This window comes from Megascapheus bottae, chromosome X (assembly GCF_031878675.1).
Source record: "Megascapheus bottae isolate mThoBot1 chromosome X, mThoBot2.hap1, whole genome shotgun sequence".
Classification (NCBI taxonomy): Eukaryota; Metazoa; Chordata; class Mammalia; order Rodentia; family Geomyidae; genus Megascapheus; species Megascapheus bottae.
Window position 1 is genome coordinate 70,430,388 of NC_143547.1, and position 18,756 is coordinate 70,449,143.

The following is an 18,756-nucleotide window of genomic DNA, read 5'->3' on the forward strand; positions in this document are numbered from 1 at the left end:
TTGATGAAAATTTCTCAACAAAATTCTGGCCAATTGAATTAAACAGCTAACAAAAAAATCATACACTAGGATCAAACAGTATTTCTTCCAATGATGCAAAGCTGGTTCAATATATTAAAGCCAATTAATGTAATTCAACACATCAACAGAAGCAAGGACAAGAACCACATGATGTACAAAAAGCACTTGACAAGCTACAATACCACTTCACAATAAAAGCTCTGGAGACGCTACAAATCTATAGAACATTCCTCAATATAACAAAGGCTGTATATGATAAATCTACAGCCAGCATTTTACTCAATGGTGAAAAGTTAAAAACATTTCCTCTAGTCAGGAATAAGACAAGGATGTCTGCTCTCTCTACTCATCTTCAGTATATTCTTAGCTAGAACAATAAGGAAAGAGACAAACATAAAGGAATCCAAATGAGTAAATAAGAAGCAAGACTTTCCCTCTTTACAAATGACATTCTCCTGGATTTAAAGAACCTCACAGATTCCTCACCCAAGTTACTTGAGCTGATCTAAAAGTTTGGCAGATTACCAGAATATAAAATTAACTCACAAAAAAACAGTAACTTTTCTGTATGCCAACAATGAGAAGAGAGAAGCTGAAATCAGGAAAGCAATTCAAAGAAAAATACCTAGGAATTAACTTAAACAAAGATATAAAGGGCCTTTATGATGAACACTTTTAAAACCTCAAAAAAGGAAATTAAATCAGATTTAAGAAAGAGGGAAAGCCTCCAATTCTCCTGGATTGGAAGGATCAACATGGTGAAAACGGCAATACTGCCCAAACTTATCTACAAATTCGATGGGATACCTGTCAAAATCCCAACAACATCCTTCAACAATATAAAAGAAGGAATTCAAAAAATCATATGGAATAATAAAGGAATATAAATATCTAAAACAATCCTTAGCAGTAATAACACTGCTGGAGGAATATCAATACCAGCTTCAAACTCTATTACAAAGCCATAGTAATAAAAACAGCTTGGTACTGGCACATGAATATGCCTGAGGATCAATGGAATAGAATAGAAGACCCAGAAATGAACCCATAGACTTATTATAGTCACCTAATATTTGATGAGGGAGCCAAAAACAAATGATGGAAGAAAGACAGCATCTTCAACAAAGAGTGCTAGCAAAATTGGTTATACATGTGTGGTAAACTGAAGCTAGATCATACATCTACCTGCAGCAGAATCAATTCCAAATGGATCCAAGACCTCAGTGTAAGGCCAGATCTCACGAAAAAAAATTACAGGAAGAGAAAGGGGAAACAATAGGGCTCCTTGACACATGTTGAAACTTCCTAAGTAAAGATATAGAATCACAATAAATCAAAGACTAGATTGCATGAACTGAAGAGTTTCTACATGGCAGAGGACATAGCCAGCAATATAAATAGAAAGCCCACAGAATGAGAGAAGATCTTTACTAGCTATGCATTCATTGCACAAAGGCCTCACATCTAAAATATACTCAGGTTTCAAAAAATCAAAACCCTCCCCCAAAGAAAATCCTCAAAAAAATAAAAATCCCATTAATAAATGGGCTACAGACTTTTTAGAAAGAATGGCCAATAGACACAGGAAGATATATTCAACACCTCTGACCATGAAAGAAATGCAAATCAAAACAATATTGAGAGTCTACCTCACCAGTTAGAATGGCCCTTATCAAGAAAACTAACAGTAAGAAGATACTAGCAGGGACGTGAACAATAGGGAACATTGTTACACTGTTGGTAGAATTATAAACTTGTTCAATCAGTCTGGAGGGAAGTATGGAGATTCCTCAAAGGATTAAACAATTGCATTCCTAGGCATTTACCCAAATGACAAACCAGGGCTAGACTAATGTCACCAGCACAACCATACTCATTGCAGCATTGTTTTAACACAGCCAAGATATAAAATCAACCCAGATACCCTCCACTGGATGAAAGGATCAAGAATATGTGGTGTATATACACAAAGGAATTCTATCCTATTCTTAGAAAGAATGCCATTGTCCCATTAGTATGGAAATGGAAAGTCTTGGAAAAAATATATTAAGCAATGTAACCCAGACCCAGTGAAACATAGGCTGTATGGTTTCCTTTATTTGTAATAAGTAGAATATGCCTGGGATATTCTTAGAAGAGTATCACAATGGTTCATTAGCTACATGCATATTTCCAGATAAAATGATGCTTATCAAAATGAACTCCAAAAAAATGGAAACAAAAGGGATTTTTATTACAGTTTTCAGTTGTTTCCATTTTTTCTTTTGGTTTATTCCATGATATCACTGTTTTTGTTAAAATTTTTTTCTGTACTCTTTGTCTTGTATATAAGTTTATCTGATTTGGGGAAGGGAAGTAGAATCACAGAAATGACTGGACAATGGGTGAACCAATTCAACAGTGACGCTCATGAGACAATATGCTGGAATGAATTCTACAACTTTTTGGGAGTTAATGGCAGGAAAACATGGGAGGGGGTAACAATATTCAATAAGAAATGTGCTTACTTCCTTACATATGTAACTGTAACCCCTGACAATAAAATTAAATTAAAAAAAAAGAAAATGAACTTCTACAACTTCGGGGTAATTGGAGTCAGTAGGGGAAAAATTACCTTACTTATGTAAGTGTAACCCATCTGTATATCTTCTTTGCAAATTAAAGTTAAATAAATAAAATGAAAGCCCCCCCCGCCCCTAAAGTGGGTATGTGACTATCCCTTTTGAATATAGACTTACATTCCTTCAGATATGTGACAACGAATGGTATGGTAAGGTTAGCAACAGAACTACTTGGTTGTTTAAAAAGGTTTTTCTTACCATACATTAGCTATACAACAGGGTGTTTATTGAGACAACTCCAGAAAACATACAATCCACCTAATCAATGTCACTTGCTCCTTCTATTGCTCTTCTTCATCTCCCTTTCCTTTACTTAGAGGAATTTCAACAGATATCATTGTCTTATCTTTATACATGTACAGGAATACATCAACCAAAGAATCTCTATAATATCTCCATAATGATTTCACTGGGGGTAAAAACTGGGGAAGGAGAGAGAAGGGATGACATTGTCCCAAAAAGAAATGTACTCATTAGCTGATTTATGTACTCATTAGTAACTTCTCTGTATATCATCTTTAAAATAATCATGAAAATTAAAAGAATTAAATTAAAATAAAGTGAGATAAAACCCAGTACCACTAAAAGAAAAAGAAAAATTAGGAAAATGTGTAGAACAATATGGTTTATTTAATCTTACTTAATTTAACCTCAGATCTATGAAATCAACTGCTTTTTCCAGTATGTTGTCCGATAAACTTGTAGCCTGGCAACCAGTAGAGGCAAAAAATGGGTTAAAGTTTTTGAAAAATCTTATCCTCAGATAATTATCATTATTTGATCTATTTGAAAGCTTTTTGAAATGTTCCAGTCTCAGTTATTACTTCATTTATCTTACCTGGGGTCTATTTTTTTAATAAACTGCCTTATTTTCAGAGAATTGGGGGAAAAATCAGTCGCAATTCTGTAACTCTACAGCCCCCAAGGTAATGATGCTAGTTAGGGTTAAAAAAACACTATAAAAAACCTTTTTAAAATGGAAAATATCCAAAACATGCTCTGAATATTCTAATATAATGAGATCCAAAAGCCATGACTAGGTGCAGAAACTATGCATGTGGTAGGATGTGCTCAAGAACGCACTAATATTGTCTGTGGCTGATAGGCAGACTCTGCACAAGTAGACACTGAATGTTTAGGCAGAGCTGTAAATTACCTAACTGACTATTGAAATATTCCCCAAAATACCAGAAGTACATCTGGATAAAAGATGGAATTGGTCCAAGCAATGTAAGTAACTATTTCTAACACTGGCTAACCCTCATCCTAAATGAGAATTTAATCTCCATAAATAATAGAATATCCAATTAAAAGGAACTATATGAGCAACAATCACAGTTAATATAAACAAAGTCCCTAATTAAAAGCATGGATTTTAAAAGAATTCATAATCCAATGATATACTTTCCCAAACAGAACATTTCAGTTACAAACGAAAGTCATTACAAAGATAAGAGTAATAAAATTGAGAATAAAAAATAAAGAGAAACAGTGCCCAAAAGTTTTTTTTTGTTTACAAAGACAATCAATACAAAGTTGTAGTTTTTAGTTAGACTGACCAAGTGGTATAGTTTGAATGTATGTCCCAATGTTTATGTGTTAGAAACTTAATCTTCAAGAGTGTTAGGAGGTAGGACCTAATAAGAGGTCAATGAGGACTCTGCTGTTGAGATTATTATAGAAGTGGATTAGTTATTACAAGAGTGGGTAAGGTCAGAACTCCTCATTTGCTCCCAATCTCTTACTCTCTTTTGTCATGAGTTGACAAGGGAGAAAGTCTCTCACCTGTTGCTGCTTGTCATCTTCTTATTCCCATGAAGATGAGCCAAATAACTTCTATCATATATAAAGAACCCATTCTCAGGAATTAAGTGTTAATAACATAAAATGGGCTGACACCAAGGAAAATTTGAGAGCTAAATATAAAATTTCAGAAATGAAAGAGGTATTTCATTATCCATGTCAGAAAGTGGAAACCAATTATAGGGACTGAAGATTTAGGTCAGTGCTTGCTTAGTATGTGGATTCAGGCTACAACCCGAATTAATTCATTAAAAATATACTTTAGAACACTGAAGGAATTTGTATGTCATACATTTTCTAACCTATAATATACACATGTTACTAGAAAGGCAAAAAGCACCAATACCAAGTCAAAAAGAAACAAAAAAATCTCAAAAGGTCTATTACACAAGATCAAATAACTAGCCCAACTCACCCTTTTTATCAAAAGGTCCAGGTTATCTAGGTGACTTTGCTAGTTACTTCTACTTTTAAAGCAGAATTTGCAATGATCTTTTACAAACTCTTCCTTTAAAAGATGGGGAAAAAACCTATTTTGTAACCCAGATTGTATTATTCTAATACAAAGTCAAAAACAGAACAAAAAAAGACCTACAGATCAAACACTGTGAATATAGACAAGTCATGATCAAAGTATTAGTGATACTAATGCATCAATAATTAAAAAGAATTATACAAATGAGGGGAATTTATTCTAGGAAAGTAATATCAACTATCATGTAAAAATCAGTATAATTGCTGGGGAAAAAACCTCAGGAAATAGTAAAACAATAACATGTTATATTCATAGGCAATTGACTAGACACAGATGAATGGAAAAAAATCATACTGTTTTCAGAAGATGGAGGAAGAAACAAACGACAAATTATGAGCACTTTTTTTAATAACAAACACATTTAACAGACTGAGAATTATAGGAAACATTCTCACCTGTTAGGTACAATCCCATAAATATTATCAGATATAATGATGAAAAATTAAAAATTTTCCCCAAATTCGGGAACAGGAGATGATTTCTGCTCTTTCCACTACTATTCTAAATTTTTCTACAGATTTGGCAAGGCAATTTTATAAGAAAAAGAAATAGATAACCATCCAGAAGGTAAACACCCATAAGTGGAAGAGTAAGTCATACTAAACTTCATGCTTGCTGGGTGCCGTGGCTCATGCCTATAATCCTAGCTATGCAGGAGACTGAGATCTAAGGATCAAGGTTCAAAGCCAGCCCGGGAAGTAAAGAACAAGAGAGACTTAGCTCTTATTTCATATGGTATGATATGAATATGAAGTGTTATTACCTAAAGCTCATATGTAAAAGGCTTGTTCTCCAAAACAGCAGAATACAGAAGCTGGGCTCTAAGAAGTCATTGGATCATGAAACCTCTGCCTTCATCAATAAAATGTAAAGTTTAAACAATGGACTATTGGGTGGTCTCTGGTGCCTCAAACCTGTAATTCTAGCTACTAAGTTTGAAGCCAGAACAGGCAGGAAAGTTCATGAAATTCTTATCTCCAATTAACTACCAAAAGGCTAGAAATGAAGCTGTGGCTCAAAGTGGTAATATGGAAAGGTAGCTATATATTAAATACCATCCCTTTCCAAACCTTAGTGGGTTTAGATTTTTTTTTCAGAAATGAAAGAGGAGATGGTAAAATGTTATGTGGAAATACAAGAGACAAAGAATGGTGATTTTGACAAAGAAAATCAAATTTAGAGGCCTCACATGCAGTGACAAAACAGCACAAAGCTACAGTAATCAAAAAATGGGAGGGAGTAACAAAGTTTGAGAAGAAATGTACTCACTACCATACATATGTAACTGTAACCCCTCTGTCCATCACCCTGATAATAAAATTAAATTTACAAAAAGGTACAGTAATCATAAGAGTGTGGCACTCATATAATGAATAGGTATATAGCTCAATAGAATATATCTAGGTACTCAAGAAATAAACTCATGCATCTAAGTCAATTGGATTTTAGCAGTGCTATCCAGATCATTTAATTGAGAAAATTCTTTTCAAAAAGAGTATGAGGGGCCGGGAGTTTGGCTTAGTGGTAGGGTGCTTGCCTAGCATGCACGAAGATCCAGGTTCAATTCCTCAATACCACATACATAGAAAAAAGCCGGAAGTGGTGCTGAGGCTCAAGTGGTAGAGCTCTAGCCTTGAGAAAGTCCAAGGACAGTGTTCAGGCCTTGAGCTCAAGCCCAGGACTGGCAAAACAAGTATGAGAAAACAGGATATGAATATGAAAATAAAAATTACACTTCTCTATATTTTATTGTAAACTAAAATTAACTCAAAATATATTAAAGGAACACAGATAAGTAAATCATAAAATCAGAGTCAGGCACAGGTGGCTTACACATACAACCCTAGCTACTCCAGAGGCTGAGATTATTTGATTCTAGCCCTGGAAGGAAAGTCTCTGAGACTCTTCTTCCTAATTAACCACCAGAAAACCAGAAGTAGCACTGTGGCTCAACGTGATACAGTGCTAATCTCCAGAAGGGACAAAAATTTCTAGCCTATCATCATTGTCATTGTTAAATATAAAACTGCACACCAAACCACAATGTGCTATCATACCCTCTTAGTTAAACAATGAAATAAGGAAAGAATGAAAACCAGGCTTGGTCACTCTGTAATGATAAGTACTTGGGAAGTGGAGATCCAGAGGATCACAGTTGAAGGCCAGAATGGGCAAAACGTTGGCCAAACTCGTTCTCAACTTCACATGGTGGTGTATACCTTTCATAGCAGCTCTGCAAGAATCTTAAAACAAAGGGACCAAGCCTCAAGTTAAACTAGGCAAAAATGTGAGCCTATACTCAAAATTAATGAAAGCAGAGAAGGCTGAGGGCATAGCTCAAGTGGTAGAGAATCTGCCAGATATGTGTCAGGCCTTGAATTCAAACCATAATGAGAGAGGGACAGAGAAAGACAGAGATAGAGACAAGAGACACAGAGACACAGAGAGAGACAGAAACAGAGAACAACAGAGAAAGATAGAGACAGCAAGTGAACACTTGACAATGATGTGGAGAAGCCAAAATTCTTGTGACTTACTGATATGAAACAATTTGACAGTTCTTCAAGAAAGCTAGACATTGGAAGGGGCACTGTGGCTCAAGTAGTAGAACGCTAGCCTTGAGCTGATGAGCTCAGGGACAATCATAGGCCAAGAGTTCAAGCCTCACAACCAACCAAAGAAATAAAAAAAAGCTAAATATGTAATTATTACATCATCTAGCACTTCCAGTCCTAAAAGTACATTTATTCCAAGAAAGCCATCAGGTTTTGGATAAACAAAATGTGATAGATCAACAATGCTATTTAGCTATAAAAAGAGTGCTAACATGTTTAACATGTGCTAGCTACCCCATTGATGGATTTAAAATCATTATAGCAAGTGAGAGGTCACATACTGTATGATTTTATTGGCATCACATATTCCAAACAGGTTGAAATAGAAACCACACTCATAATTTCTAACAGCTATAGGAGGAATGCAATGGGGAAAATAAAGGTCTGCCTAATGAATACGATTTCCTCTTGGGGTGAGGCTTTATTTTGAAACTAGGCACAGATGGTGGGCTGCATAAAACTGTGAATGTACCAAATGCCACTGAATTATGTCCTTTAAAACTAAAATTGCTATAATCCATGGATTTTAACAAAGTAATAGTAGAAGATAAAATGTGATTATTATTAGCTCTGTGCCTACAAATAGGCTGTGAACTGCTTTCATCTATGAAAATGCATCATTTAGGAGAGCTTTATGAACTGAACCTAATCAACACTGAAGACTGAATAATCCTAAATTCCTGGAAGTGCTCCCAAATTGTACAAAGTAGCTATTATATATTAGAGGAGTTACTAAACACAAAATAGAGGACAGATAGTTACACTTCACCCTAAGCATTTCCTTGCCTAAATGTTGAACAATCACAGTGCTCATTTCCCTTAAACATTGAACACTGGTGCTGCAGCACAATCAATAATGATTTTTAATTAAGTCTTTCAGCACTTACAAACTGACTTGACAAAATGGGACCCACAGGATCAACCCACTTAACCTAGTCAATATGGCCTAAAAGAAAAGAAAAACAGGGCCCCCTGGAATAATAATCCATTAGAAAGTCATATATAGTTGCAATAATCCTTACTGTTTCTCCATTTAGTAATCAAAGTTAGCTGTTCTTAAATATACAAAGAATGAATGGTGCCTCAAAAAGGTTTACTGCTGTTTTAGCATCTTAAAGCCTAATCTTGTCCATTAAGGACTTCATATCCAATACTATTGAGATTATTGATTCCATTCAATCAACTACTGGAAAAGACTTTTGCTATTATAGATTGGGCTAATGTGTTCTATCAAGTGCTTATGTATGAACATTGTCTTTCAGTGCAACTTCACTTTCCTAGGGTAAAAGTAAAAAAATTCTGCCATTTGATATAATCTTTACAGGTACAATTTTAACTGTATTCATATTTGTGCAGGGTCAGCAATATGGCATGGCCTACTCTTTGAACAGATGCATTCAAAACACTCAAAACATGAATATTCCTAAGAAGTCTACAAAAAGTGAGCATGTAGCATACTGTTCTGCCAACTAGAACATAGTTCTAACATTTAATTTGATAAACCAAATGCCAGAGAATCATTGGCATTGTAAGGATTAGATATTGCAACAAAAGATCTAATTTATGCAAAAATAATGTACAAGAAGTCAAATGATTTTGGACTCATTCATGAGAAAGTAATGAGAAATAAATGAGAAGACAGATATGGTAAACCCAGATCAAACATTGCAGAATGTGTATATTTATCAAAAAATCACAGAATACCACCCTAAAACATACATTTTTAAATGTTTATGAATCAGTTCAAAATACATTTTAAAATTTATTTTTTTAAATTGCAGTTTCACTGAAATACAAACTCACCAACTGTAAGTACCTTTGGGCTCTGGGATAAATATTCATCAATGACAGTTTTACCTAAAGCCTTCCAAGGCTTCACCTTGAACGAATGCACTTCCACAACTCCAGCAAATCATTTACATGTGTGTATATTGCAACTAAAACAGGCCTTTTTGATAGTGTCTCCTGGAGACTATGTCACTACAAAGACATTAGCAAGCTGCTGTCATGCCTCCTAGAATCTCTGGTTCTGGAATGAGCATATATATATATATATATATATATATATATATGTCAGTCACTGGGTTTGAACTCAGGTCTTACACTCAGCTTGCTCCCTGGGATGGTGCTGCACCACTTAATCCACACCTTCTGCTATTTTCATGCTGCTTATTTTGGAGATGGAACCTCACAGTTCGGGCCAGAACTGCCTACCAACTATAATTCTCTGGATCCCAGCGTATTAAACAGTTAGGATTACAGGTGTGAGAAAGCAGTAACTGGCTGTTCAAGATTTTAATTGATGGAAAGTTAAACTGAAAGCGCTCACATTGCCTCCTGGCAGCCATAGTTTAGAATTATGCTGATCCCAGTAAATCATCCTCTCTCCCCTTCCCCCTGAACAAACACACCCTGCGGTCATGAAAGAGACCTTGAGACCAAGGCCACATCTGATTCTGACACATCTGGTGAACACAGATACTCTTGAGACCTTGAATCTCCTCCATCAAATTACATTGCTCACCCACTCTTCCTCCATTTCACCCCATTTCTATTGGCCCCCTCTGCCTAGTATTCAAAGGGATTCAAGTTGTAAGTGGGTTGTGCCATTTCCCTTTCAACTGGGCTGAAGAAGACTTGGTTGTGCTTCCCAGTCTTTCCTCCCAAAATTCCATTGAATTTTCCCCTTCAGCTCTTTTTATTTCCCTTACATTTTAATGTAATTACAGAGCCGTCAGTGGAGAATATCCTTACTGAGGTTTCTCTCTCTCTCTGTCTCTCTCTGTCTCTCTCTCTTTCTCTCTCTCTCTCTCTCTCTCTCTCTCTCTCTCTCTCTCTCTCTCTCTCTCTCTCTCTCTCTCTCTCTCTCTCTCCATCCTCTCTCCATCAATACCATTCTTGGAGCCAGTCAATCACTCAAGGTTATTTACTACTAACTGGAGACTGATAATGAATGAATGACTCAGAGAAGAGCTTCACCCCTGGTTTGTCAGTCTCCTGCTGCCCCATTGCCACATAAACAAGATTAACCCTTGACCTAGGCTTATATTGATTGACTGGTAAACTCAATTTTAAGTCCAGTGCTGTATTCTTCCTTCTACTACCTGAATATCTCAAACTCCAGGCAAAAGCCATTCACCATTTTGTCTCCTACATCTACCCTTGCCTTCATCTGAAGAGGTAAGAGCCTTCTATTCATCCAGGCTCAAAGGTCTTCCATCCTATCAGTAAGTGTACTGGGAGTTATGACTTCTTTTTGAACCTCAAGGAGTCTCCTTTGGTAGTAGAGAAGAGATATCCCTCTGCCCACCAAAGGCATTTTTGTTTCTGCTGGCAGAATTCTCCTCCAGGGAATACCCCAAATAGAGTATTCAAAGCCTCCAAATCCTTCCCTTACTTCTGAGATACTAACTCTACCCTTGGCTGTCTCATAAAACATTTATGAGCCTTAGAAATTATATTGCCTCTATGCCTCCATTTGGCCACAATGCCAATTAGGTAAAAAACTTTTTATAACTAAAAGTGGTCAGAGGTTCCCTATTTCCCAGCCTTTTTTTCTTTCTATGCTCTTGACTGTCACTACATTCTTCTTCTGCACTCCGGATTTTCTTAGCTGAAACTGTCCCCTCTAAGCAAACCCCTTCTCTGTAAAGCCTCCTTCTGCACTCTAGATTCTCTTAGCTGACAATCCTCCTGAGTTTCCACAACCTGCTATCCCTTCAAATTCTTCCTTTTCATGAAATATACAGAACTTGATCTGAACTCCTTAGAGGGATAATTTTTTCCTCCACATTCAATTTATCAGCCAACATACCCGATATTCACAAAAAGACTTCAAAAACCTGAGCAGGATTTCCAAACACTTCAACAGGCGCTACTTAATGTGGTCTTTAAAAGATAAAAAGAGAGACTTCTTATAGTTAAGGGCCAACTTTTGGCAGCTACTGTGCAGACCCAAATAGACCGCTCTATGCTAGAACACTCCTGAAATGGGGGTCTGCTACATTTTATCTGCTCTTCCAGGTGCCTGTTCTATTATAGCAAAGGACCCTTGGCAAAAGCCTTACTAAATCCGCAGCCTCCCTTTAAGCCTTGTCCACTCTCTGGAACATGGGAACATTAAACATTGGACTGCCCGCAGGAGTGAAACTCTCACCTTTGGTACGGCCAGATCTGCAAGTCTCAGTCTTTCAACTACTAGAATGGGGAGGCCTGAGTAATTTTCTCCCACTAAGGGCTTCCAATGGTGCAACTGAGGAACCTAAGATCACCATCGTTGTGAAAGTGATTGGCCAGGCTGATCCACACTGGGGTTTGTCTCTCTCTCTCCCTCTCACTGAAGAGTTAAACTTATGAACTTCTGGAATTTATATTAGTTTCTTCATTAGCCTCCCTATCTTACTTTAACTAAAAAGTACATCTCTAAGTCAAGTTTGCCAGGCTGGAAACTTGGTACAAACTCTACTAAAGTTTGTTGACAACTTTGAGTTTTATCACCATTTGTACTGAGATGCTGTATTAACCAGAAAGCCTTGATAACAGTGTTCTAAATGTATTCTACTCTTGGTTACCTACTTATGTTTAAAAGTAGAGATTATGTTTGTTGGTGGCAGAAATACAGAGTATTTTGTAAAACTATGTTATTCCAGTATAAAGAGTTTTGTTATTTCAGAATATAAATAAAAGGAAAAAATAAGTAAGGAAATAAAAGTCAAAAGAAAGGCTTTAAAGAAAGCCTTTGGAAAGAGAATTGAAGAAACAGAAAAATGAATTTCTTTGGCTAAGAGAGGATTTGGGAACTAAGAATTTTCTTAAAGGTTTGTTCAAAACTGGAAAAAGGGAGAAATAAAGACAACCCAAAGAATGTTCAAGTAAGTATCAGATGGTGTGAGTATGTCTTGAATTTTATAAGACAGGGGCTATAAAATGGGAAAATTGGCATGTAATTGTCTGTGATTTAAAAGCTAATCTAAGATTGTTCCTGAGGTCAAAATTAATAGACTGATATAAAACTACTGTTACTAGTATCTCTCTTCCCCATGTATATAAGCCACATTGGATGCAATGCTGGAAAAAAGAAAAAAATACCAAACGCCTCGATCCATGCATTTCTCACTGTAACACCAAAAAAGTTTCAGTGGCATCTATAATGTCAGCCTTAATTATTATTCAATTGTAATAACGAAATTGTTTAATCAGCTGTTGTTTCAAACACATAAGTACTCTTAACACTTTTGTCATTGCAGACTCACAGAGAATTTGCTGACCAATTGCATGACATCTCTTAGGTGGCAACCCAGAAGCATGTCAAAGCTATTTTTCTGCTCAAAAGTTTAAGACCTGACTGTGAGAGCATAAGGCTTCTAATCCCCTATTCATTTCATGGCCAGCAGGAAGTAGCCAGACGAGAAAATAGCAACTGTCCTCTTGTCTCCTATGCTTCTCCAGAGAGAGAAATGATGGAAAATAACCACTAAATCATCTTACTTCCCCTTCACTCGGAGCAAAACATATATTGTGTTCTTGGAAGAGAGCCCGAAATCAATGCCACATCTGACACGAACACCCATGGTGTACACATGCAGTTGAAACCTTGAAACCCTCTACTCCTGATTGCTTCCCAACTTGCCTCCATAGTTGTAAGCAAGGAGAAAAGTGCACTATTTCCCCTTCAAATGAGCTGCAGGAGACTTGGTAGTTCTTCCTACAATATTGTCCCAAATAAAAACTGCAAATCAGTTGAATTTCAAAATTTCTGGTTTTGATATTTAACAAAATTATTTATTTGGTCAGGAGTTTGGCATAGTGGTAGAGTGCCTAGTATGCACGAACACCTGGGTTCAATGCTTCAGCATCACATACATAGAAAAAAGCTGGAAGTGGTGCTGTGGCTCAAGAGTAGAGGTCTAGCCTTGAGAAAACCCAAGGACAGTGCTCAGGCCCTGAGTTCAAGTCCCACAACTGGCATAAAAATTTATGGTAACATGTGCAAATTATCTCTCTTCTATACTGCATATAATTTATATTTATATTTATAATTTTTTGACTTTCAAACACCTATTTTCAACCTATTACAACTTGTTTCCGAGGCTAAGATGAGTGAAAAGCATTTGCTATAGTCCCAGGGCTCCATTCCACAGGAGCAATCCACAATAGCTTTGCATGCAGTTGTAGAAGACAAAGATCAGACCTTGTGTGCATTTTTACAAACCTGGATATGGTCAAAAACCTGCCCAAGTTAAGCACACCTGTATCACAGCTTCTTAGTCACCAGGAGCACTTAGAGCTCTGTAGGAGGGAAGTGACCATTGGGTGACATTCAGTCTCTGGTCCAGCATCAGCACAGCATGGTGGAATCTATCCTGCATGAGGTCCAGTCACATGAGGGCAGCATCAGTGACAGTAAGGGTGAGGCTGATACTACTCCATATGGGAAGAGGTGGAACTGGCATTTACAGAACTTCCTGGGAAGGCTGATACTCCTCGGATGGGTGAAAGAAGACACAGTGTCCCTCGTGCTTGTTTGACACTTCCAACTGTGAAAGGGATGGAGCTAACATGCGTCCTCATGCCGGGACTGAGGATGTCATCTCTGTGCCCCTCTTCATATGTGGACTTAGAGGCTGATTCTTCTCCCAATAGCTGGAGGTAGGAGCTGACACAGCGTCCCTTCAGCTGGGACACAGCATCAGGCCATCATGCCATGTGTGCTGTCCCTCCTGCTGTGTGGCCCCAAGTTCACACCTTCTCCACCATCTTGTCTGTCTCTCCCATACTGTCTAGCAGCGTGGCCTGTGGTTGACTTGGGGTTTATGCTCCTGTCCAAAGCTGGGAGTGTTGATGCTTATCCTCCAGCACTGGGTGGGGCTGAGGTTCCTCTCCTTGGATGGAGAGACTGAGGCATCTTTCCTGGATGGGGTACTGAAGCTTCTACCCATGGGTCAGGTGGGGCTCACAGTCCTCGCCGTGGGGGAGGGGCTGAAGCTGCCAGCCGCGTGTCCAGTGGGGCTGAGTTTCCTCCCTGTGGACGGGAGTGGGGGTGCAGCTCGTCCTTCCCTGTGAATGGGGGTGGAGCTAACCTTCCTCCCCCAGATATAATGGCACCCAAGCTCCTCCCCCGGAAGGTGATGGTGCTTCCCCGCTCCCTGTGGGTGGGGTGGAGCTGACGCTTCTTCCTCCCTGCAAGCAGAAGCAAGTGCATGGAAGTGGGCTGACGCTCCGCCCCCTGCACGTCATCAACCCAGCTCCTCCTCTATGACATGCGAGGGCGGACTCACGTAGCCATCATTGTGCGCTTGCGCAGCCCAGCACGGGTCACGTGCGCGCTGCCCCTCCCGCGGTTCAGCTGTGCCGCCCTCACCGCCCACCCTCGCACGGGTCTCCCCAGTCCCCTACTCGCCTCTTCGTGCAAGACCGACCCGCGGGTCTCCCCGGCTCACCAATGCCAGAGGAATTAGCGGAGAATGTCCTTCTGGTCCTCTTCCTCCTGCTGGTCGTCGTCATCCGCTTCGTTCTGGTCATCCTCTTCCTCACCACCTGGATCCGCATCGTGAGAGCTGAGGCCCATCCGCCGCCGTGTCCCCCGCCCTGTCCCCCGCCCTGTCAGGCAAGTCAGCCTCGCGCAGCAGCCGCTGGAGCAGCGCCCCGGGCGCCCCGGAACCGCAGATGCACCAACCCATCGTGTGGCCTCTGCTGTGGGTGGCCGCCATCTTAACAGCAACTGTGGCCCTGTCCTCGCCCGCCCTTCCGAGACGCCTCCAGGGCGACGGCGACAGGGACACGCGGCCCCCGCCCGCCCACAGGCTCAATCTCTGGCCGCCACCTGGGGGGCCGGGGAGCCGGGACCCCCGGAAGATCAGGAGAGGCTTATCCGGCAGGGTGACTACTATGACAACATGGCACACAAGGAACATGGCGGCAACAACCAAGGGGAAGACAAGGTGGATGGGGACGAGAGGGACAAAGAGCAGGCTGGAGAGCACGAGGGGGTGGAGGACAAGGATGGTAAGGAGGAGGATGACAAGGAACGGGAGGAGGACCACAGTGACAAGGAAGTCAGCTGGGAGGAAGGTGAGGAAGGCCGGGTCCTTGTGAGCTTTCGGTCCCCGGGTCTTGTTTCCTGTCTCTATTCTGAACCCCTGAGACTTCAACACCTTAATGACCTGGGCGGGCCCGGGCCCATGCCCCAGCCGTCCTCAGCACAGGCTCACGTAGAGCAGGGTGACGTGGGCTTGATGGCTGCAGTGTAGGGAGCAGGGACCTGGGCGCCTGACCACATCACACTAACAACTGACACGCTCGTGCTCACCAGGCCACCACAGCCCTCCTGCCCTCTCAGACCCTTCTCCGGGCACAGCACGCTCCCCTTCAGGCCATGGTCAGAGCTTAACTGCCCTGACTAAGACATGGATCTCCATCCTCCCCAGTGTGCCCAGGCAGAAGCCCTGTCCTAAAATGACCTCACAGTCTTGACAAGTATGCCACCTGCTACCAAACTGTTTAAAACACATGTCACAGAAAGTGCAGCGATGGAGGCCACAGACACGCAAAGTCAGTCTTCTTTTCCCACAGGTTCCCATTCTTCGCTTTCTCCTGAAAGTACAGTCCAAGGCATGGTAATTGGGGATAACCTGGCATCTTTTCTCTATTACTTCCTGGTCCCTAATTCATTCTTTCTCTTCCTTCACTAAAGACGAAACTGAGCATGACCATGAAGAAACTGAAGAAACTGCAGGATAAGAGGAAAAAAAAGAAGAAGATGAAAATTACCCACAGGAGGAAACACCAAAGCTGATCTGCTGTCAGTAGAAAATGGCCTCCAATAGGAGTGCAGGTACTGCTTTATAACCTTCACCATCACCTTAACCTTTGCTTTCATGCACTGACAGCTTTATGCTTTGAAGCTTTCTTTCTCAATTCAGTAACAAGTTGGAAATTTGACTTGATAATCCAAAATTCAGAATGTATTCGTATTTAGCATGAACTGAAGGCACTTATGCTCACATATGTTGTGCAGAGCAGGTAGTAGAGGCCAGTGGGGAAAGGTCACCAGGGGAAGCTCTGCCTCCATTGCTCAGGCACAAAACTCTAACTTTTTCCATGGACAATGCTTTTGAAGGGGTTGACTTTTGGCAGTGTGGTCAAATGTTAAGGAGATCAAGTGGGTCTGTATATCATGGCTAACATATAAACATTAAGAATAGGTGTTTTATTACATAGAATATTCAAAGTGTTTTGTTTATGGCTGAATCAGATATTGTCTTCTTTGATCCTCTCCATCTGTCTTAGTTTTCACATCTGCTAACTTTGAGAATATCAAGTGATTCTGTATCTTATGGCTAACATATGAATGTTCAAATGGGTGTTTTATATTGTATAGAATAATCAAAGTTTAATATTTATGGCTGAATTGGAAATTGTCCTTTTTTTGTGGGTAATCAGACTTGACCTCGGCCTGGGCACTGTCCCTGCACTCTTCAGCTGAAGGCTATCATCCTACCCTTGAGCCAAGCCCCACTTCACATTTTCTAGAATTTAATTGGAGATAAGGGTCTCATGTCCTTTTGTGCCTAGACTGGCTTTGAGCCTTTATTCTCAGATCTCTGCCTCCTGAACAGCCAGGATTACATATGTGAGCCACCATGCCCAGCTCAGAATTATCTTTTGTACTTCCTTTCTCTTTCCTTCTTAGTTTTCACATCTGCAAACATCCTAGTTTTGTTTTGAAGATATGGAAGCAACAAATATCTCAGAATTTCAGGGAATACATACTATTGTGCAAATAATGCAGAATACTAAATTTGCAATGTGTCCTCTCAGGATAAATGATGGACATTGACAGTAGTGAACAGGATCATCAACACCAACCAATTCCTAAGCATTATGGTATCTATGCTGTGCCACAAGAGGAAAAGTTTAGTTTGTCCTTGTTGACGTAATATGTATATATAAGATTGTCTTAGATTTAGTTACTCATTAGTGCATGGATGTGGCTTACAAACATTTTCTTATCTTTTGTTACAGTTACTGAACACAGATTGAAGAAATGGATGGAGGAAGAGATGTGTTTGCTCTTTAATTTTCTAGTTTTCACCTATCCCAGTAAGGTCTTTGTGCTCCAAAGTTCAACCCTCAAAATGACAGTTGACTTTATGTGACCTTTTGCACATCTATCTGACTTAACTTATTCATGTTAGAAATAAAACTTTTGTTGGAATGCATAAGCTGACTTATTTTTTATTTTTGTCAACACTGAGTCAAATATATTTCTTTCCATGTTACTATTAACTAGGTTTACATTATTTTATTAAAGATAACAAATAAATTAGAAAGCGATTAAAATTGTATGAAGCATGAGGGTAAGTCATTCCCCAATGCATTTTCTTTGGGGAAAAAATAATGAATTAACTAGCTTATCAGAACAGCAAATGAATTTCTGGCTTACTGGGGACTAGTGTTGTAACCATCAACAGGTTTATATTGCTACCAATGCAGATTTTCCGGGTCCATTCATATTTACTGAATCACACATTTTTTGTTTGCCAATTCTTGTGCCTGAACTCAGAGGCCTGGCACTGTTTGTTAGCTTTTTTGTTCAAGCATGATGTTCTATCACTTAAGTGAAAACTCCATTTCCAGCTATTATTTGTTGTTTGGTTGTAGGTAAGTCATGAAGTTTCCTGCCCTGGCTGGTTTTCAACAATGTTTTATGGGGAGATTTTTCTTAACACAAGATTTAGAACTTCTGGTTTATAGCAGTGAGGGAAATCACTGTGGTTGTTGTGCTCTATGGTTTGCATCTCAGTTGCCTTCTAAAGGCCAAGATGTTGAAGTCTTAGTCTATACACTAAGGCACTATTTGGAGATTGAACCTTTTATCTGGTTTATCCTAGTGCAAAGAAGTTATGACTTCAAGAGTGTGCTCTTGAAATGAGTATTGGGCCACTGGCTCCTTCCTGTTTCTGTGTTGGCTTCATGGCTGCACCAAGTAAACAAATCACTTTAACTCACTCTCCTGCATGTATATACTGCTCTTCCACAGGCCCAGGCTCTCCTCATCTTGAGCCCTAATAAACTCCTCATCTTTCAAGATGATTTTTCTCTACTATTTTTCTCATACAAGTGGAAATCTGACTAAGAGTACGTTTGCAAGCAAATAAAG

General features: G+C 39.5%; 1 protein-coding gene across 4 annotated transcripts in view; it reads left to right on the forward strand.

Annotated features, from left to right (window-relative positions):
• Positions 1–17,799, forward strand: part of Pwwp3b (PWWP domain containing 3B) — a 100,691-nt gene extending 82,892 nt beyond the window's left edge. For 3 of the 4 annotated variants that reach the window (XR_016533796.1, XR_016533795.1, XR_016533794.1), the window contains exons 2-3: positions 16,288–16,428; positions 17,619–17,799. The gene's annotated coding sequence lies outside the window, so the exon portion shown is untranslated. Of the gene's footprint in view, positions 1–15,564; positions 15,666–16,287; positions 16,429–17,618 lie in introns of those variants that run through there. The other variant, XR_016533793.1, reaches the window with a different exon arrangement.
• The last annotated feature ends 957 nt before the right edge of the window (positions 17,800–18,756 follow it).